Source organism: Sturnus vulgaris, chromosome 1, assembly GCF_052056855.1.
Source record: "Sturnus vulgaris isolate bStuVul1 chromosome 1, bStuVul1.hap1, whole genome shotgun sequence".
Classification (NCBI taxonomy): Eukaryota; Metazoa; Chordata; class Aves; order Passeriformes; family Sturnidae; genus Sturnus; species Sturnus vulgaris.
The window spans coordinates 31,182,624-31,205,019 of record NC_142243.1 but is presented as its reverse complement, the minus strand read 5'-3'; the positions used below and the strand labels follow the sequence as shown (position 1 = coordinate 31,205,019).

The 22,396-nt window shown below is 39.0% G+C and overlaps 1 protein-coding gene across 1 annotated transcript in view; it reads right to left on the bottom strand.

Annotated features, from left to right (window-relative positions):
* DNAH11 (dynein axonemal heavy chain 11) overlaps positions 1 to 15,532 on the bottom strand; it is a 138,108-nt gene extending 122,576 nt beyond the window's left edge. The window contains exons 1-5 of the mRNA XM_088162916.1: positions 15,485 to 15,532; positions 9,387 to 9,568; positions 6,745 to 6,940; positions 1,471 to 1,685; positions 771 to 918 (exon numbers count right to left, since the gene is read on the bottom strand). The gene's annotated coding sequence lies outside the window, so the exon portion shown is untranslated. The remainder of the gene's footprint in view (positions 1 to 770; positions 919 to 1,470; positions 1,686 to 6,744; positions 6,941 to 9,386; positions 9,569 to 15,484) is intronic.
* Positions 15,533 to 22,396: the final 6,864 nt, after the last annotated feature.

Genomic DNA, 22,396 nt, shown 5'->3' with positions numbered 1-22,396 from the left:
AGTCTGAGGAGCCCAAATTTGTGTCCTGAAAGCTAAGTTTGGGATCAGACCTCCACCCCCAGTCACAGTGATCAACAAATCATTGCTCTGTTCTGGTTTTCAGGCAATTCCATTCACATTTTAGCCAAACACATTCCTGCTTATCCAGAAGCATGTAAGGTTTGTTCCTGGAAATATGTAGACACTATTCATATATCATGCACTTAACAGGGTGAACCTTGAAGTTTCTGACAAATAAATTAGCTGTAAGATGACAGCTATTGTTTGATAAAGCTCATGATTTGGATTGTAAAACCCAAAGGCAAATAGTTTCTGAGAACCTGGAAAATAAATATTTTAATGGTGACAGTAAAACCAGTGCAGTAATTGGTGCTTGGTATTTCACCTGTACTTCTGCTGTCAACACTAAGACTGCATGCATGAGGAAGAATGGCCCAAACTTGAAAACTGATACTCATTGACTGTGCTTTACCTGGCAATAAGCTGGAAAGTCAGCAAATTTACAAGGCAGAATTCTCATTCAGAACTGTGCTAGAAAGACTGCTTTTGTCCTCAGTCAGTCAAGTCACTCAGGAAGCACTCACTGCCCCCGAAAAATGCATCAATTCAAACCCTCTTACAGTCCACATCTGACCAAATGTGAAAATTGCTGTACTCTACCTAGCAGCTTAAATCTGTTATTCAAACACGTCACCAAATTTATGTTTATGTACTGAGTATGCAGGGATCCTCCAGAGGTAAAGGCAAGACCAGGGAAGCTACACACAGACCTCAGAAGGGCTGTCTTGAATCCACATCTCCCACAGACAAGGCTGGTTCCTGGTGCTCCAGCAGGAAGAAAAAAGGCAGCAGAAGGTCACTGGTGCCATTCACTTCTCCTTTCTGAGCCAGCTTTGTGCAGGGATCAGCAGGAATTTACTGTGACTCGTAAGGGATTTTATCAGGAGCAATGAAACTCAGAAGTACAATAGAGTCCTGACCCTGAGACATGAAAAGCTTTGCCATGGATTTGAAAACAGTACCAGGATTTTAGTCCAAAGGTATTAATAACTTCACTTTTTTTAATAAGGCTTCTGCAAGAAATAAGCATGTGCCATCCATTTAGTTTAGACCTTGTTTATAACCATTTCTCTCGGTTTTTAATTACCTAGATACATACTTGTAAGAAAAATCAGTGTATGCACACATAGAATATAATTCCTTCCCCACCTAAAGAAACAGTAAATCTCTATATTCTGCTAATCATTTTCTTATAAGTATCATCAATATATATTTTATCAAATTATTTTTTAACTACTTTAATATTTGTGTCTGTTTTCAAAAATTTGCCTGTTTAATTAATACCTTACAAAGAAAAAAAAACCACCAAAACATTCCTCTCACATGCAGCAATCTCTCTCCTGAGCACTCTGCCAAAATTACCATACAGCAAATCCAAGCTCTCAGAGACCAGCAAAGCTTATAGCCTACCTTCTAATGGTCTGCATCTGGGCAAACCCAGGTGCCAGGAGCACAGCGAAATGGCAGGGACACAGCCAGGAGAATCCCCTTCTGGATCAGGAGACTGAAGAAGAGAGTCATCCCAGGGCACCCATTACATCTGCACCTGGAGCTGGACACACCTGGGCTTCGCCAGCCCCCTCACTTCAAGTGGAATTTAATCAATATCTCCCTGCTCCACAAAGCTGCAGGGTAGAAATGAAGGAGAAGAGACAGAATTTGGCTGCCCTCCTACCAGCTAAGTGCTCTAGCCAGCAGGCAGCAAAGCCAACTACATAATATGAGTACTTCTTTATTTGAATTTATGTTAGAAGAGGATGAAATCCTTCCAATAACCTAATTTTCCAAGTTCATAGATATTTATAGCAATGAGTTAACACCAACATTTTGAAAATTACCAAAAAAAAGTGTCTAAAAAAAGTTAAGTAATAAATATTCTGCTTTATCATAAAGACATACCATGACAGCTGGTGAGCATAGTGTTAGGAATTATTTTAGCTTTTATTGCAAGGCACTTCTATAAGCCAACATTTTAAAAACATTCTCTATATTTTGAGTAGAATCAACTGATTTTGTATCTGCATCAGAACTGCATGTAAATTGCATCCTAACACTCAGGAAAAAAAGCTTACAGAACTGACAGTTCTGTAAATTATATGTGAAAAATAAACTTTTTTTTTTTAATTATTTTATTTTATTTTGGGCAATTTTGCTGGGGTACTTTGTTTCACTTTACCTGAATTTATTTTGTTTACTTACATTTAGTTTATCCACTAAAAATCTTTAGCGAGACCCATTTGAATGCGTCTCTACATGTGACACTTCTAAATAATTCACCTGATTAGGAAAATGCATCTAGAAATCTATCCTTATGAACAGTAATTTCTGTTTCAGAGAACAAATGGTAGACACTGTACCCAGCTGTGTTGGAAGCCTCCCTCATGCCTATCTAGTTCAATTCAGCACTATAACATTCAGCACTATAACTAAAACTCCAAGTTTACAGATACTTTTGAATAAAAGGAAATAATAATACCATGTGCACAGGATGCAATGTTAACATATTATTGTAATCTAAAGGATTTTATATGATCTTTTGGAAGAGTTTTCCAGAAACTATTCAGCCATTCTTTAACTATGTCTCTCGAGTCCACTATAAAACAGTTTTTCCAGCTTTTGAAATTGCAACATAACAATGGAAATTTTCTCGATCAAATGAATAAAAATAATTAACCTCTACAAAAAAGTCAGTAACAAACCTATGTTTGAAATGGCTTTTGCCACTTGACCTTTTCCCTTCTGGCTTGGCAGAATGAGCATTTAAGTCTGTGTTATCTTAATTAATTACTATGAAAGAAAAGTTGGAGCAGCAACAGATATTTCCAGCAAGGCTTTATCCTGGTTGATTCATTTCCAGGATTAAAACACAGGTGGAAATGAATTGTCCCATAGAGCATACACATTTAACTCCATTTCAATTTCAGTAGATTAAGTTAAAAAAAACCTAGATGAAAAAGAGCAAGCACTCCTAAACACATACTCTCACGTATAAACACATGATTTATTATAATAACAGAAAATGTTGCTATGAAAATTAACCTTAAATCTTTCCCAGAGTAATAAAATTGAATACACTTTAACCTCTTTCATAATATGTGCCAAATTAATTTCTATGGTCTCTGATTTCACTCGAATGAAATAATTGTTTTATGCCCCAAAGGGCTGAAAATAACTTTTTCCTTGTATGTTTAGAAATCAGCAACAGCTATTCTCCCTAGGAGCATGAGTTCCCTGGTCATTGCAGACCCCTGGTCTCACCATTGTCATTACAGCCTTCCCTCACCCCTGGCACAGGGCAGGGCTCTCTGTGGCCCCAGCTGATTATGAAGAGCCAGGACTGCCAGCAGGAGCTCCTTCACGTGCAATGGCTGTGCACGACCTCTCTCATGGGCACAAGCTGGCACCTCTGTAAAACTGCTGTCACAGGATGCTCTTCCCAAGTACCTACAGCTCCCTCCCACCAAAAGCACCTCAACCTGTCTTTCTGACGACAGACAGCCAAAATCCAACATATTCACCCCAAATCCCTTTCACAGATCGTGCTGGTGGGCAGTGTCAGACACTGTAAGATTGGATCTCATTCTCTCAGATAGTATTTTAAGGGGTGGGATGGAGCAGCACACTGTCTCAATAATTGCAGAGTTAAAGTACAGTTTTCCAGCTCAGATCCCCAAAGTGAGCCTCACAATTCCTGGAAGGGCATGGGTCCAGAGGAGGGTCACAAAGATGCTTAGAGGGATGGAGCACCTCTCCTCTGAGAAGAAACTGTGATAATTGATAAAAGATTCGTGTTAATCACAAAAGTATTGGAGCTTGTACAAACCAAAATACTAAGGTCTGAAGTGAAGCACGGACATTAGAAAAAGGAAAATATATGATTAAATCATTCTGTTTTAAATCCCCTTGTTATGAATATTATGTTTTCCAAATAAGTTGTGTCTATTACCAGCGTGCAAAATCAGACTTCCCAATAGTCCTTCCTGCCTTTGTCTGATCAGTGCTGCCTGTCTCAAGGACCAGACTTCCAGAACTTCTCTGGTGGTTATCTACAAGGATCAGATGGTTATCTGTGACTGATTATCACCCAGAGACTTTGTGAATTTGTGTAAGGATGTTTATTCGACCACCACTGCTTACCTGGCAAAATTATGACAGCAAAAAACCAAAAATTATTGATTACAACGAGAGACCATACTATAAGAAGAGGCTGCAAACCAAGGTTTGATGGAGCGTGGAGTGGGCAGTGACCCCTCACGTTCCCCAGCAGTGCTTGCTCTGTCTATATCAAATAAAGCAACCTAAATTTTGCTGAATATCAAGACTTTTGTTTCTCATTTATCACAAGGCTATGAGAATGGAGATTGTTCAGGCTGGAGAAGAGAAGGCTCTGAGGACACGTTATTGCAGCCTTTCAGTACTTAATGGGGATTTATAAGAAAGATGGGGACAAACTTTTAGCAGGGCTTGTTGTTATAGGACAAGGGATAATAGTTTAACACTAAAAGAGGGTAGATTTCGACTATTAGGATGAAGTTTTTTCAGTATGAGGGTGGTCAGACACAGGAACTAATTGCCCAAAGAAGTTGAGGATGCCCCATCCCTTGAAATGCACAACCTGCTCTGGTTGAAGATGTCCCTGCTCATCGCAGGGGAATTGGACCAGGTGACCTTCAAAGTTCCCTTCAAACTCAAATATTCTATGATTCTGTAATTCTAATCAGCTGCCAGTCCTAACTCCTACTACACCTGCTTCCAGTTTCAATACAGAACAATAAACAGGCCCCATGGGCAGGAACCAAAAGCTATGGCTGGTCCCATCCTACACAGCTGACTAACCACAATATTAGACAAATATTCTGCACTTCTTTCCTGACCTCAGATTTTTCATTTTTCCCTTGCTTAAAGGCAGAGATTTAAAAAGGAAGATGAAGGGTGTTCTGTCTTATCCAAGAGATGAGACAGCATAATCTGTCTAAAATACTACATTTTTTACAGCTATAAATAGATGAGTCCTCAGTTCTAAGAGGCAGGTGCCGTGCTCAGGAGAAAGTTCTAGCCATGGGCTGCATGTGGAGACCAGCACTTTCCTAAAGCAACTTCCAAAGCACTAAGAAGGAGTGGATTTAGGAATCACCTTTGCAATGTCTCATAATGCTATTACTAGTCTGCTCCTTGCACAGCATGTGACATTCTCATGTTGTTCAACACTCTAAACTCTCCTCTCTGCACTGTGATTTTGTGTTCTGGATATTAGAAACCTGGGCCTTGCTGTCTGCATGACTGAGAACAGCTCCTATTTCTCACATACTGTATTTAGCCAACAGCATAGATAATAAGTAATACATCAATCTTCAGTGAGCTTTTAGGGAACATATCAAATCTGGAAAACAACATCTCAGATGTGAAATCCCATTATTTAGATTCCTTGGCACAGGCGAAGTAACTCTCCAACATGTTTCTGTGATTAAAGAATAAATCCTTAAAGCTTTTTAAGGTCGTTTTAGCTGTTTTCACATGCTCCAACGCTTCTTCAGTTTCTTCTTTGAAAAGATTTTTGGTGAAAGATAAAATCTAAACTAGAATGTAAATAAATGAACCACAGGAAAAAAAAAATTAAAAGTTACTTTTCAAAATGTAGTCATGACATCGTCAAAAAGCTACTTTTCAATTTATATATAAACACAACATGTATCATATTTTAAAATTTCTGTCTCTAATGATTCTAGTTTTATAATTATCTCATAATGCAATGCTCACATTTGAGGTGCTCCCAGAGCATCCTCAACATGCCCAGCTAGACTGATTCTTACCTATCATCTTCTGAACATTCAGAAAATGACACAGTAAAGGGAGTTTCTTCCTCTCAGAAAAAGTGATTTTGGAAATTTATTCACCTGTTTGACATAACACTGCCATAGCTTTTGGGTACTAATTCTCCAGTAGCATATATTGTGCAAACAAATACAGAAATGGTAATATGAGTCCTCTTAGATCCTATCATTTAGACTTTATCATCTTGCAGAAGGGGGCTTTCCCAACCCTGGAATCACACCTAGCACACATGCATATATAATGTATAATTCTCCTACTTCCTGACCAACAAAACACTCCAGAACAGTGAACCCTACAGAATGGCTTTGCTTGCCAACATTTAAAAGTGCTCACACCCCCAGCAGTACACTCGGTTTCAGTGGAGGCACGGGGAAAGATTATTGACCACAAAAAATGCCTCAAGGCAGGGCACTCACAGCTTGTTTGCAAAGCCCATATTTTCTTGGCTTGTGCAGCTCTAACCAGCATTTTGAAATTTACAGACAGAAATACTTACTAAGAAATGTGATAAGAGGCAGCAAACTTATACCAACAAAGGAGAGTAAGGAGCAGCAGCTCATCCTGAAAAGGTTATATGACTTCTAGAGAATTTGTTTCATTAGACAAGAAACATATTTTATTCTTAAGTACAAAGTGCCTGTAGGGCTGATGACTATCTGACAACTATTTATTCATCTCATCTTGAAATCTAATAATCTAAAACCGGTTGAAAGTATCTATAATGTAATTCTGGCATTTATTAGGCAGCTAAAAGACAGATTAAATCCATGTCTTTTTTAATAGTGTCCTGTGTATCAAGTAACATTTATTTATTAGGTATTTAGGTGGTTCACAACCCTTACTTGAAGTTACCTGAGCAATATGTAGGTTGTGGCTACGACTCATGCAGGCGTGCTGTAGAACTCACAGTGGCTCCATATCAGGCAGATGGTGTAAAATAAAGCTGGGAATAAATTACAGATCTTTGGGAATTTCATCTTCCAAAAGAGCTGAATGTATTTTTCCAGTGGTGTCAGATAGAGATCAATGTCTTGGGCCTTTATAACTGCTGTAAAAATATAAAAGGGAAAAAGCACTTCAGCTTAAAAGAGGATCCTTTCCAAGCTAACCAAGACTCAAGGAATGCAAGGTAATTATTTACTTAAAATATAAAAGACATGCAGGTTTTAGGGGCATGTTACAGTTAAGAATTGTTTGAGAAATTGCACGAATGCTCATCAAGTGGCTGTGATGGTTTCCATTCCACTTCTGGTAGCCAAGGCTGCTCAACACCTTTCTAGAATGTTTGTAGTTCCTCTCAATGATGCCAACCACACCAAGGAGAAGCAGGAATCACCACAGATGCCTAGGTCATGGAAATGTGGAATTTCTACCTTGAATGAAAGGAAAATAAGTCTGAAGTCTGCAGGCATTTTAAACAGGGTTAAACAGGCCAGGTCTGGTCACCTGGGGTCTAATTATGTATCAGTTAATACTCCTGACCAATCTGGCACCAAGTGCATCCTGACATTCTGAAAAAGAGCTGTGTTCCAACCTCTGGTGTTATGTTCGATGTCTTGGGCTTTTTCATCAAAGGGGAAAAGGACTCCACACTTTCTTCAAGCTGGAAGTTTAACAAACTTGACAGCTTTTTCTCGCAGACTGCAGAAGTTTCTGCTGTTTTGCCCTTCAGCAGGAGGCATGACACACCAGCTCTAGGCTCCTGCTGGCATAGGAGGACCTGGGAAAAATTCAGACTCACACAAGCAGTTTGTTTTGATCTCTGTTCAACATAGGCCTGTTCTTTTCCTGCTCAAAAATTAATTAAAGTGAGAGATGTAGAGCAATGCCAGCCTGTACAGGTGGCAATGTCCTGGTGAGCAGTGCTTCCTTTCCATCACCTTGTAGGTGTTCCACATATCTCTGGCTTCAAAACTTTAGAAGAGACTTGAATTTTTTTCATTCTCTCACTGTAGACTACTGGCTAATTAAAGACACCTGATGAAATATAGAAGTTTTAGTCTTTTTTTTCTAGTCATATGTCAACAAAAAAAATGTTTCACTATATTTCAATTCATTAATACAAAATTATGACCTCCATCAAAACCCCAAAATTTTAACACAGGCATTAAAAAAAATTGTAAACATGTGACTATTTCGGGTTTTGTTACAAACCTTTATCAGTGATCTTTAGCCAGGACAAATATAGGTACAAAAATATTTGTAAGTGTAAGCTTTTTGCAGAACTATTGTCTCCTAGACTGAATAACATTATAGAAGAAGCGGGTATCTCATTATATTTCATTAAAGTTTAATTTTTAAATACAAAGTATTATATTAGCTAATTATTTCTTTATTGCTAACTGCCTTAATTTTTTTAGCAGTAGAATTTATCTATCTACAGATTTACTGCAACTAAAGTATCAAAAACAATGCTGAAAAAGCGAACATACTAATTGATTTTGCTACTTCTATCTCTCTCACCCATTTTTATGATGGGAAAAGTATGCACATAAAGTTTGAAACAAACAAACAAACAAACAAATAATCATCTGAGTCATCACAGTACATAAAAAGCTCCTGCATCTCTTATATAACTTAGCACCATGACTTAAACTCTCACATTAAGACAAATTATGGATTACTTTATTACACTTACACACATAAACACAAATTATACATCTCACTCACTCTACCCTTACAATCTTCTACTTCCTTGAAAATGTCCTGAAAAGCAGGATAACTGCTGTTTTCTTTGGCTTTTAAGAACTTAACATTTTTTTTTATCCAAACAATACTGAAGCTATAATTTTACAAAAGAGAAAGAAAACAGTTGAAGATCATAGTTGCTTGTCAAAAATATAGAACTTACAAGTACACTCAGAGAATTAATGAATAAATATGTCCCAAGCCTACTAGCAAATAAAGACTGATACATGCTGACTGAAATCCTTGGAAAGGTCAAAAAGTGGGAATGAACTGGATTCTTCACAGTTCTCACTCACCTGGCACCATGGCATGGAAACATTGTGAGTAACAAGCAAAAAGAAGAAAATTAAACACAGCTCCCAACAATTTTTGCATTTGGAAACTAAGTAACCTTACCTATATTTGTCAATTAAAGAGAGCTATTTTGCTTCTTACAAGCTATTGTTATTATCATTAATCAACATTGTCTGATTCATGGCCAAATTTGGCAACAATTTCCCGAATATAAACTTTGTTCTCAAACTAATTTTCTCCACAGTGTGAGAAATGTCATGGGAAGAAATTTAAAAGAGATGGACAAGAACAACAGAATCCCTTACAGCTATTTAACCCCTTAACATTATCTTCAACTTCATCATATGTTAAGCTTAGTTTTTCTTTTGTAATTTATGCAAATCCTGATTACTTTGGGAAACAAAACAACATAAAGTCATTGTTTTGGTGCCTCGTTTTTCAAAGTGCATAGAGAAAAGCAATCCAAATGAAAGTTCTACTTGATGTTTGCAATGATACCTGAAATCTCTTACCTGTTTATTTTTAAATAAAATTTTGTCTTTTCTTGCTTTCCAGAAGTTCAGCTCAGTTTGGAGGCCCCTATGAAGACCATGCAGAAGAAGATCAGCAGGATCCCTTCTCACAGTGTCATGAATCTGCTGAGACCACCACTGATTCAACTGCATGTAGCAGTGTCCTGGAATTAGAATCTTGTCTGCAAAATACAAAAGCAGCCCCTGAATTTCAAAGCAAATACTGCCTCATGATAGTACAGAGCTCTTCACTCCCCATTCCTATTTGCACTTTAAGGATGAACAACACTGAAATTTGGAATTTAGTTCTGACTAGAATAAGATTTTTAAAAAGAAAAAAACATGAAGACAGAGCTAAAAGACTGTTTAGAAAGACACAGATCACATTTCAGCTGTATATATTAAACAACACCATGCCCAAACACCCTCTCAAAAATTATTGGCTGCAGATTCCTTGAATGGTTCCTTACAGTTATTCCAGAAGTGAAAAATCTAAATTTTACTATTTAATTTCCTAATGTTATATGGTAATTTGTTTTTTTGAATAAACATGAGAGTTAACATAAGCATAAAATATGAAATAGATCTTATTTAATATATTTTATTACATTTTGCCAGTGTTTACAAAAAGAGAAACTAAAAATACACAGCAAAGCATTTTAATAAAATATTTATGGAACATTAAAGCTTACATTCTGTTCCACGTTCTATTTTTTCCTTTCACTTAAGCCAATTCATCAGTTCTGCCTCAGTTTCAGCTGAGTTTTTAGTGCTTCCACTGTTCTGCCTGGCACAGCTGCTTCACTGCCATGACACAGAGCAGGGAGCTGACCCTGGCCAAAGCCTTCAGACCATTTGTTATTGACAGGATTATAAACCTTCATTCACCCAACAACTGATTATCAATCATCTCTGGACACAGTCAGTCCCAAACTTAGGTTTGCTTAAGCTGTGAGCTCTCTGGAACACAGCTCATACTATTGCTGTCTCTAAGGTAAGAGAGGCACACCTGAATAATTACTGACACTCTCCTTTTTGATGCCACCCTTTGATATTAGTGTTAGTCTCATCAAAAACAGTAAGATGCCTTTTATTATATCAGCTCACTTCACATTAAATGCTCAAGGCAACACAGAAGTGCAATCTATTGGAAACACATTTAAAAGATAATTCAAGAGAATAAGCCTATTTTGTACTCTCGAATCGTAGCTTCAACTGATTCCAAATTCTGATGACTCTACATCCTGCTAAAGTGAAATTTGAAATTATCAAACCCAAAATAAAAATTCCTGAAAATTCATATTTCAATATGAAAAAACGATTACAGTTTAAAATATACTTTAAAACATCTTTGAGTACCAAACATCAAAATTGACAAGTAACCTTTGACTTACAGAATTCAGGGAGATGAATACTTGCTATGAACTCAGTTTTAGAGCCCTGTGCAGCTTAAGATATGCTGCTATATCCATAATTATTCCCCTGATTCCTTTCTGTGCCAGTGACTTACAAACAAGAAACTGAAAAATAACACAAAAGGAAGCAACAAGGAAAATAGTGATGCAAGTCTGCTTTTGCATAAGTGGTTACAAACTCATGGTGCCTTTAGCTTGTTTTGACAGTGAAGACATGAACAGCACAAGAGCAACCTCAGCATACAAATAATTGAGTAAAAATTGCAAAGCAACAGGTAACCAAGAGGGCACAAAAAAGCTGGAGTAGCTAGGATGAAAACCATAGCACTTCTATTTATCTGTTTTAACCACCATCCTTCTCCCAAAATCTAATTTACTAGGGCCTGATAGAGTAACAGTTTCTCCAGTATCTTGAGGCTCAGGCTCCATCCCAGCCTGCCCTGAGCACCACCAGCTGCTCCAGGGCAGCAGGATCTGCTCTCCCAGCAGCCCATCCTCCTCTCCTAAAAGCTCCTGACGTCTGCCACGCTGGTCAGTCCCCATCTCATCCATGAGCAGGGCATGCCTCACACTGTTCTGTGCTCCCGAGGGACTCAGAAGGCAGACAGTAATTTAACGAGTTCATTTGTGGCTTTATGAAGTAATTTATGCCTCCTTAACACAATAAACTCCTTAAAGTTCATGGACTTCGTAAATCTGATAGGGTTTGGATTTGCTCCAGTATGGAAAAAAGGAGCAAAAATATCATTGTGGGAGGTTATTTTTCTATTTTTGAACACTAAAGCCATGTTATAAGATGTCACAACTAGATTTAAATATCAAAGTTATAAATTATAGTCCTTCAGTACATACTGAGCGAGCAGTAAATTCATGTCAAAACCTTTTATTTCCCTTTCAGTATCTCCTTTGCAAAAGGTTTTAAAATATTTTTAAATAAATTTTTAAGCACTTTGTGTTGACAAATATTTTGTTGCTTTGGTTTGGTTTTGTTATAACACAAACACATGGAAATCGAAAGTTACAAGATACCTAAAATACAAACTTTAGCAGGTAATCTGGGAAATTCTGTCTTTTCTTTGCAGAATATGCTGGTTAAGTAAACAGCCACAGTGCTAGAGATACCACCAAATCTAACATATTCTTTTCCCTAACATCAAATCAAGGAAAAAAACAAATCCCATTCTCATTTGAAAAAGAAACACCTAAGGGAGATGAATGCCTGCATCAGTTTTCACAAAAAGTTAGCCTCCTTAATAAACACAGATTTAGCAATGAACTTACTTGCCAACTTCCTCTTTATGCTAGTCATGATTTGCTCTCAGTCGTTTTCTTTTCCCTACTAATCTTTGAAAAAAAAAACCTTGACCTTTCCAAGCTGCCCAACAGTGGATTTGAGATGCATTCAGGTTGCTGTGCTTGAAATTTTTCTGCTTTGATGTTGATGGGAGTTTTGTCATGGGCTTCAATCAGGAAGAGATTTCTGTCCCGGCAGGGGAGTTGTGGTTCTACCCCTGCCCCTATTCATGACCGCTGCCTCTCAAGATCAAACTGAAAACATAATGACCAGCCTGAAATCTGAACACTACTAACAAAGTGCTAGCAGACAAAAAGAATACTTTTCATCTTCCTGTCATCGCTATTGGCATTTTTACACAATATCTGAAATACTGCAGCATAAATGGCACACATTTATCTCCTCTTTGAAACTTCATTTTCTTCCATAAAAATGCTGGGTAATAATTAAAAACTGTTCTGTGAAACCTGATTGGCTTTCCTAGTCTTAAATTTGGGTTTCCCCAAGTCTGAGCTATGCACATGAACCACCACATTCTTCTCCCCCCAACCAACATTTGGACCTGCATCTGTACATCAGAAAATTTTCCACAGAACTGGAGTATTTGCACTTAAAAACATGTTATTTTGATGAGCCAAACTTTCTCAAAATTTTGGAAAAGAGACCCCAATAGTCAAGATAAGGACCACAGGCATGATTTGGGAGCTAGAAAGAACAGTACAAAATCTTTAATCTATGATGTTGCCTTTTTGTACCAAGTTTAAATCCACTGTTGGTATAAGGCAGAATTTCTAAAGGAATTTTAAGGGAAATCTTATTGCAAGGGTAGGAGATAGACTCAGTTGAAAACCTGGAAACTAAATACTTCAAGTTAATCCCAGGACATTTACAACACAAAAAATACCCTGGACATTTTGTACCTATACCTAATTCTAAGAGTCTTCTATATATTGTTAATAAAGCAAGAGATTTCTAAAGAGCTTTATGACATGTACTCTATAAGAAGGTGCTTTTCTTTAAGAAAATCTTATACAAGTAATTGTTTTTATATTTAATCCTAATAAGCCTTACATGACACGCTGTCAAATCTTGTGTACAAATCTCTTATGATTTACATTTCAGAAGCAGCACAATTTTAGGAAGACTCTTGCAAAATTAAGTATTCCTTCTATTATTACCTTCTTATGAGTTTTCTTCCTTTATGAGTCGCAAATAATCTTTAATCTTGCAACTTAATAAACTGCTTTTACATCATGTAATCATCAGAGAGATGATTTGAGGTGATGATTCCCTGTGTGCCCAGTTGCTGGTGTGGCAGCCCCACACTTGCTCCCGAAGGAGAGGCAGTTAGTCATCAGTGCCCACCAGGAAAGTGACTCATGCCTCATCTTTCACAGTGACATACACTGGACAAGAAGTGCATCACCTTGCACTGCACTGGGGATGGCTCTGCAGACTTCAACACAAGCAAGAATATATCTTTCATGCAGTAAACAATTTGGATGACAGCAGTCACATCCATTATACAAAAAGCAACAAAAAGAAAGGAAGAGTGACATGCTGCACAGAACTAAGCTTCCAGAAACAAACCACTTCTGATGATTATATTAGGGTAGCTACTTTTTTTTAAAGTACTTTCATAAGAGTTATTTTGCATCAGTTGTCTCTCGTGCCAGTTAAAATATCATTCTTTTTATTTTCTTTTTCTTTCCTGCTTTATCACAAGTATTCAGATATAAAAACCTCTCCTATGAAGGCCACTGTGTGCTGGAGCAGTGTTTGAGCCAGCTCCCCAGACTGAAGGTCCTTCCTGTTGTTCTCATTCAAAGGCATTCCATGATGCTCCTTATAGCACAGCCAGCTTTCTGCACCACCTCATGTGGCACCCAAATCAAGGGAGATGTGGGTTATTGGTTTGACAATACCACTGCCACATTTCTCTTTAGACAGACAAAAGATGAGGAGAGCTTCAGCTGCCTATCAGAGCTCTCCAACAACTGATGCATAATAGCAGCCAGAACCTCAGCATGTTTTGTTTGGACAGAGTGAAGAAAACATCATATATGAATAGGTAAGTTTCAAATCTAATAAATGTTTTCCAGAACCTATATTACACAAACATACATACTCATTTTTCTTCCTTCTAAACTTGCTTTTCCACCTTCCCTATGGATATTCACTGACCATATAGTCTTATCTTCCAGAGAGCCTAATTGGTAGGTATCAGGTACAGAATCAGGGTCTTCCTTCCAGTTACCAGCAAGTTGCATTTAGGAGATGAGACAAGATTCTCACAGACCTAACTCTGTTGAACTCTATATACTTGACTCAAGTATAACTTAACTATAAATTGAGTTAGTGGGAACTAGAAAACTATTTCCAATAGCATAATTTCATCATAAATTGTGTCTTCATGTCCAAAAATAAACTAACTCTTCAGAATCGTCTTTGCCAGGGCTCTTTATTTCATGGCTTGGCAGCTCTGCAAGTTACCGTAATTTCTCTGCTTGCTCAGAAATGCAGAACTGAAATTTCCATTGAAGAAAAATGCTTTTAGCCTACCTGAAAGAGGTAACAGCTATTACTGAGCACAGGCTAAACTGAGTGCTCTCTGGGACCATACCAACAAGAAATTGGTTAATTCTGTCACACCAACAAGCATATACAGCATTAAGTGACTCCTAAAGTGAGGTTGTAGCCCACTGAATGGTATGGGGCAGGGGACTAAGAGGGACAGAGACAGCTTCCCAGGAGAGGAATAATGCCCTTGGAGAAGATCACCCTACTTATGGCACAGGGCAGCAAGTGGAGGTAAGAAATTGCAGGAATCCCTGCCATAGCATAAGCATGACTCCTTTGGGAGAAGGATGGGAGGGAGTAGGGGAGGTGTGCTTTGCACAGCTAAAGTGTTCCCAGATTTTCCTGTTGCACACTATAATAATGAAAACAACTCATTTACTACAAAGATTTTCACTGGGACCAGATTTTGTGTTTCTAGTTCTCAACCCAGATGTCACAGAGTCAGTACAGCAGAGAAATCAATTACCTTTGTCAAAGTAAATGGTGCAGAAGATCTTCAAAACCATACATGGTTGAGGGAGGAGAGGTCAGGAAGAAAACTGATACTCTAAAGCACCAGTATTTCTACCTCTTGGTTTCTATCAGAGTTAAACTATTCTTAAAACGCATGCAGCTCACTGGATGAGAGATACGGTGATGAAAAGAAAAGCTGCACAAAGAATTAATTTTTGAACTTGCTGTGCTGGTCAAACCAAGGCTGTGAAATCAGTCTGAGATTTTGTCCAGCCCCTGTTCCTTCAAAAAAAGCCAACCAATTTTTTGTTTCAGATTGACACTAAATTCCACCGAGAGACGACAACCTCACTTACTTGGTTGTTGGTCGCTCTTCAGGTTTTCAAAATAACAAAACCTCCGGAACTGAAAATAAGAAACACAACCCCGCTGTATTTTCCCACTACCCACCCCGGGAGAGGGAGAAAGAGCATCCTCTGAAATTCCCTGCGGAAAGCTCCCCATGGGCCGGCAGGAGGCACCCGCGGCGCCAGGTAAAGGGGAAAGGGGGCTCGGCCGGGAACGGGGGGCTCGACAAGGGCACAAGGGGGCTCGGCAGGAGAACGAGGGCTCGGCAGGGGAGAGGAGGCTCGGCTAGGGACAGGGGGCTCGGCCGGGGACAGGGGGCTCGGCAGAGGAAAAGGGGGTTTGGCAGGACACAGGAGGCTCGGCAGAGGAAAGGGGGGCTTGGCAGGACACAGGAGGCTCGTCAGGGAAAGGGGGCTCGGGCCCGGCCCCGCTCACCTGCCGCTGCCGGGGCCGCCTCGGGAGCCGCGCTGGGGGCACGGGGCTCAGCTCCGCTGCCGCCGGCTCAAACATTCATGATCCCCTCTCTGCCCCGTCCCGTCTCCCCGCTCACCGCGTTCCCGTCTCCCTGGGGATGGCTGTGCCCGGCCCCTTCCCGCTGCTGCAGCCAGGGCACGGCGCTGCTCCCTCGGCCGGCGGAGCGGAGGCGGCCCGGTCCCTCCGCCGGGACGGCCCCGGGGGCGGGCGGCGGAGCCCGTGCGGGAGGAGCCGGAGGCGGAGGGCACGGCAGCGCGGCGGGATTTCAGGGAATTCGGGATCGTTTACGGCGGCGAGACTCTATGGAGCAACACTGGTGCATTCTCCCCCGCGCTCCCAGGAACGTGTGAAATACGAATCCTTATCTCAGTATCCCTCTCCGCAAATGTGTACAAAAGTGCCATAAATTAACTGTTTGTTGCCTGCCCGGACCTGCTCCCCAGCGCGCCCTGGGGGTGCCAAGACAGCGCGTCCGGTGGGAGCTGTTAGACACAAACAAGACCACAAATGTCGGGCTCCCACCCAGGGCTCCAGAACAACCACCGGGACAGATCCCGCCGAATCCCGCTCCCGCGGGGACACAAGGACGAGGGGTCAGGAGGCAGCAATGCCCCGAGAGCAGTTTTATTTGGGCAGCTCTTAGTTAAACTTCAGGCCATGAGAGTAGCAACCGCCTCTTCCACGGCGGTGAGAGGACAGCTGCTTTCTGAAGTTATGCTCACTGTGCAACAAACATTTCCTACCGAGATCTAAAACTGCTCCTCGGCTTGCTTTTTGCAGAACAAAAAAGAACAGGTCACTAGCGTTTGCCCTCCCAAATTCACAGCTGCTAAAGCTACCTAACTGTATCTGATTCAGCACAAACAAAACACAGATATTTTCATAACGCATGTTTTCAACCCAGTGAAAGCAAAGTATCTGTGAATGTCTGGGAAAAACACCCATTATGTCAACTGCAAGGAAAGCCATCTTCACTTGGCATGTGACAGGTTTCTCTCCGAGGTTTCTTCAGTTTGGCACTTACAGGCTGCTCATGTCTCTACCAGCCCATGGTGATCTGCCAAGCTGTAGAGCATCTCTGTAGACAGCCACTCATCCCCGAAAAAGTTGATTTCTGCCACGTAACTAATGCAAAAACACCCTTATAAAATATGTGCCGGCTCTTAGCATGGGCATCTGGAGATCTCTGTGATCATGGAGTTGTTGTCAAGAAAACATCTGGGATGGAACTATGAGTTGAGTTCTGTTACCAATGTACCTTATAAAGCAGTACTTCTGAGCACAGAGCTCTGTGCTGCCGCATGTGCACTCTCTCAGCAGCTGAGCACAAACAGTGAGGCAATGCTCAGCCATCCACCTTGTGCCAGGCTGCTGCCCCACAGACCTTTGGAGCTGGCTTGCTTTCTTTGTGCAGAAAACTGTAGTGCTGCTTGATGAATTTTACTCTCCTCATTTTCCAGCACAGGGGACATACATTTCTTCAGCTGATTTCTTTTCTGTGAGCACCTTTGTTGTTATATTCTAAGAGAAGGCGATTACTTTCCCCTCTGCAGGGGTCAGCCAGAATTCAGCAGTGTTGCTAGGGCTTGGGAGCTTGGCTCTCTCACCATTGCCATCCGTTTGCTTTTCATGCTTCACTTGGTCAACATTTAGCAAGTAACCAACTTTCAGAGCACTTTCCACCTTTCTCAAGGAAACAGATTTTTTTTTTTTTTAATCTCTTCCTCTTTGGAGACATCGATCTGTGCAGTAAAGCTCCTCACAGCTAACCTTGAACTACATCTCTTTTCTGGAATCACAGAGTGGCAGAGAAAACACCTGTCCTGGTGTAAGTGCAGGAGTTTTTCCAGGCTTCCCCTATCTGTATGAACCTGCCTCTTGGGTCACAGCCAGAAGAGTCTACAAACTTAAATGGGCACTGATGAAAAAATTTCATCTATCTATCTATCTATCTATCTATCTATCTATCTATCTATCTATCTATCTGTCTGTCTGTCTGTCTGTCTGTCTATCTATCTATCTATCTATCTAATCCATCCATCTATTGAAGGCAAGTAATTTCCCAATTTCCTGTAATGAAATCAAATAAAACATGCTTTAAAGAAAACTCAAAAGACCTGTAATTAAACAAGGATGAAAAATCCTAAAAGTTGACCCAAAGTCTCTTCCTGACTTATGTAACCTCAGTGACTGTCCTCATAATTTGTGCTCAAGCTTTATTTGCTTTATTCTTTCCTGATAATATTTTTGTTTCTTTAAATCTTATCTCAAATATTCAGCAGAAAATCTCCTAGGAGTGCACTTCAGCAAGAGCATGGATAAAAGCTTCAATGCAAATTATCTAGTCAGCTACTGCAGCTGTAGCACAATGAATAGAAATATTCAACATAATATATAGAGTGGATATTTGAATCTCTTAGTTGGCCAGTCAGAAGGACAATTAACAGATTATTAACAGACAAATTCAACAGTAATTTGAGATCGTGATAATACATTTTGAGGGATATAAGGTGACAGTTTACTAGATATACATGTAAAATATATTGATTTATAAGACATTTTATTGAAAATATATTGATCTGTAAGATCTCAGTGAAGTAGTGTAATAGATGCTTTTGTTCTCTGAAATGAAAAAGGTTGGCACCTTCAAAAAATACTTTCCTGATCCTTATTAAAAACTGCTTGTAGATTTTTTGTGGAAAGCTTTATTTAGTTAGTTCACCTGAGGGTCACATGGTACATTCTGTCAAGTCATTCAAATGAAGGGATTCATACAAATTATTGTGGCACATGTATTTTTATTTCTTCAGTGTGGCAAAATGGTCATCTCCAAATTCTTTTTCTGAACCTGTGACACATTTGAAATCTGTTATCCTCTTCCACAATAATTTTCATTATTGATTTTCCTCCATGTATCATTGCTGTCCAACTGGTAGGGGTTTGTTGTAATAAATATTTGTTTCAGTCAGCTTCTTTTCACTGCATGTGTTCCTATGAGTTTGCTAGATATCTCCTCAAGACCACAGAGGATGATTTCTTTTCCTCAGTGCCAAGCTGCAAGTGTAAAAATAGAAGACTACCCAAAGGTTTCAATCTTAGTTCCAGAAGAGGCTTCAGGCATTTATTTCAACAAAAGTGAAATTTAGAGATGCCAATGTAGAAGTGTGGATTGTGTTTAATGCAAAAGTCATATTTACTACAATACATGTGAATTACACCACTTGAATGTTTTCAGTAAATTGACATTGGATGCCAGTGAATGTTTTCAGTAAATTGATGTTGGATGCCAATGAAATCAGTTCTGCTCATATTTAAGAGCAGGAGCTTAAATGTATGACTATTTCATGTCTTAAGCTCTTACCATTAAACCAGAGTATTTTTATTCCATCAAGGCTACCAACTTTATTTCTGTGTAGTTTCATGCTGCTATAAAAGAGGAAGTGAAAAAAAGCTGAGGGAAATTGAATTTTTTCTATGTAAGTAGAAAAATCTCTCTGGTTTATGACAATCTGTAAAAATCGGTTGCTTCTCTTAATATAAACAGATGGTAACATCCAGGATGATTGACATTTACTGTGTCCATGCACAGCTCCCAAGGGACTCTACTTTTAACCATATTCTAATCTGTCTGCAAGACCAGCCGTTTAGAGAAATAAACACTGAAAAGGATTTCCACTTTCAAACACCTTTCAATAGTGAATCTACTGAGTACTCTGTGTCTTCTGCTCAACATAAAGAAGCTGCCAGTACCACGTGCAAGACCAGTGTTGTGTCAAAAGTCAAAAGTGTAAAATATAAAGTATATTTGTAAAAGGAAAATCCTACCTATTCTTCACTTCCTTCTAGCTCAACATGGTAACTACTAATGGTAACTACTGCTTTTCCTGACTGCATAGTATCATTTTAGACTCCATTTGGGATCCTTTTAGTTCTTCAGTTTCCTATTTTGTAATGTAATCTTTTTTTTCTTTCCCCTAATTAAGTGTTTTATCATCCTTCTCATCCCCCTCTCAGGTAATTCTTGCCTCCTTCAACTATCTTGACTTCTTTTCCCTTTATGAGCAGCAGTAAACTTTAGTGATGATGTCAATAAAAGTTGAAGACTTTAGGGAGAAAAGGTACACAACCAGAATCCCGTTTATGCTCCAGCTACATTTTTTTTCTCCTTTAAATAAACACTTCTTCTGCACCTATGGAAGAAGTTTTGGAAGTTACAGAAGTTTCCTCTTAGGAACTGACACAAAATGATGAAAATCTGGCATGTCTAAGCAAAAATTAAAACAATACAAAAGTTAAATATGTGACTGGAAAAAATTACTTCACTTGGTTTAGCTTTCACTTTCTCAGCTTTTTTTCCAGTCACCTGTGTAATTTTGCATATTAATCCCTGAGATTTTTAAAATGTAAGCAGCAGAATCTATATTTGCAAGACTGAAGAACTGATAAAAAGGAGTTAGCAATAGGATAGTGTTTTATATACTTGTTGATGTACAAACTCAAGAACCTTTAAGTCCTGAAAGATGTATATGCCCACTTAGCAGACCAACATATTACCTATCAGCATCAGTTTAAGTTAGGAAATTGAGCTGTGAAAGTAAATCAATGCCTCATTAACTGGCTTTTTTTAAAAAATCTGAACGTGTCTAGGTCTATGCAGAGAATGTTTCTCTTGCTACTTGCTTTCAGTAGTTTTAAAAATCTTTCAGAACTTTGACAAATGTGTCAACATCAAAAGGTCAGCCAGCTTTGAGATTGGGCTCTTCCTGGAATTTGGTCCAAGACTTTCCTTTAAAATACATGCAGGTGACACAAAGCAATGCATTCAACTAAAAACAACATAAAAATAAAGGCTTAACAGAATTTTGATACTTGCTAAGAAAACCATCCAACAAACCATAATAAACTGAACAGAAAAATGCCCATCACTACACCCACGGTAGTTGGGGAAAGCACCACTCTACCCACTTGTGATAACCTCTGGTCATTTTTAGTGAGGCTCTTCTAGAAAAGGTATCTCACTCTCCTCTTTCCATGGAAGGCATTCTAGCAAGCAAAGATAGCACATGCCAGCTCTAGGTCTCCACAGCACTTCCATTTCCATCGACAAATCTCAAGATATCAGGAAATTATGCAAGTAGCTTTGGAGAAAGGAAAAGGAATGGGAAACAGGGGCATGGAAGGCATTAGGAAGTTCAGTATGAATTAATCCTGATATTTGCTACCTAGCCGGACAGAAAATAAAGCTAATGGAATAAATAGAAAATGTAACTTTTGATAATTTTAGCAATGGTAGTGAATTAATGGTTGTGGACAGAAATATTCAATTTGGTGTCATGCTTCATGCTTCCCAGAGTAGAACAATCACATCTGAAGGACTAAAAGGGTAAAACATAATGTGCACATTCGTCCTTATGTAAGAATGTTATTTTCTGATATTGTATATTTGAAATGGTGTAAGCAGAGGACTAGTCTCTTACCAATAATGTAGAATTTGCTTCAAAACACACCAGTGCCACAATACTAAAAAAATTGGTCAATAAAGACATATTAGTTGGTCAGATGCCCATTTACTTTGCATTATGACATAGATTGACTTCAGAAGTTTGACATTCAAATAGAGTTTACTGAGACTTTAACAGGTATTTAATCAAACATATAACGAAGATAATGTAATTTATATCTCAGTTACGAAAAATGATTCTGCTTTGCAGTACAAGGTTAGAAGTCCCAAATTATTAATTCATCTTCTTTTGGAAAATGGAATTAAGTGGCCTTCTTATATGTATATGTGGTGGTTAGGGACATGTTTTAGTGGTGGTATTTACAGTGTTAGCTTTTCAGTGGAGCTCAATGATGTTTAAGGTCTCTTCCAACCGAAATGATCTTGTGATTCTCTGTGTATTTCGTCCTTTGTGAAACAGCATTATTTATTCACTGCAAAAGTATGGTAAACTATACCATAAAAACTTTTAGCATTTAAAAAAAAATTGTATAACTTTATCATTAGCAATTTGGCATATCATGGAAGCTATTTTAGTATAACACAATGTAGGAGCCTGTCGACATTTCACTAAGAAAAGCTCAATATATTTTCTATGAATTGAAGTCAGTACTTTCAGGTTTCCCTTTATTTGTTACATTCATTCCCTGTGTGCAATACAGTGACACTTCTATTATTTATCTGTCAAACTGAATTATCTTCCGTTTTCTAAATTTGTATTTTATCTCTGTGTGTGTGTGTACATATTCCTTACCTTAGGAAATTTTTCCCTTTGGTGTGTTCAGGAACAACTGTAGCTTCCATTCGCAAGAGCTGAACAAACCCCACAGAATTCATGCTGAGCTAGAATCTGCTGGTTTAATTCCCTGCTGGGAGTCTGCCAGTTAGGAAACGCTGACCAGCAAGTACAGCTCTTAATTACACAAATCCAGAAGCTGCTGCCAAC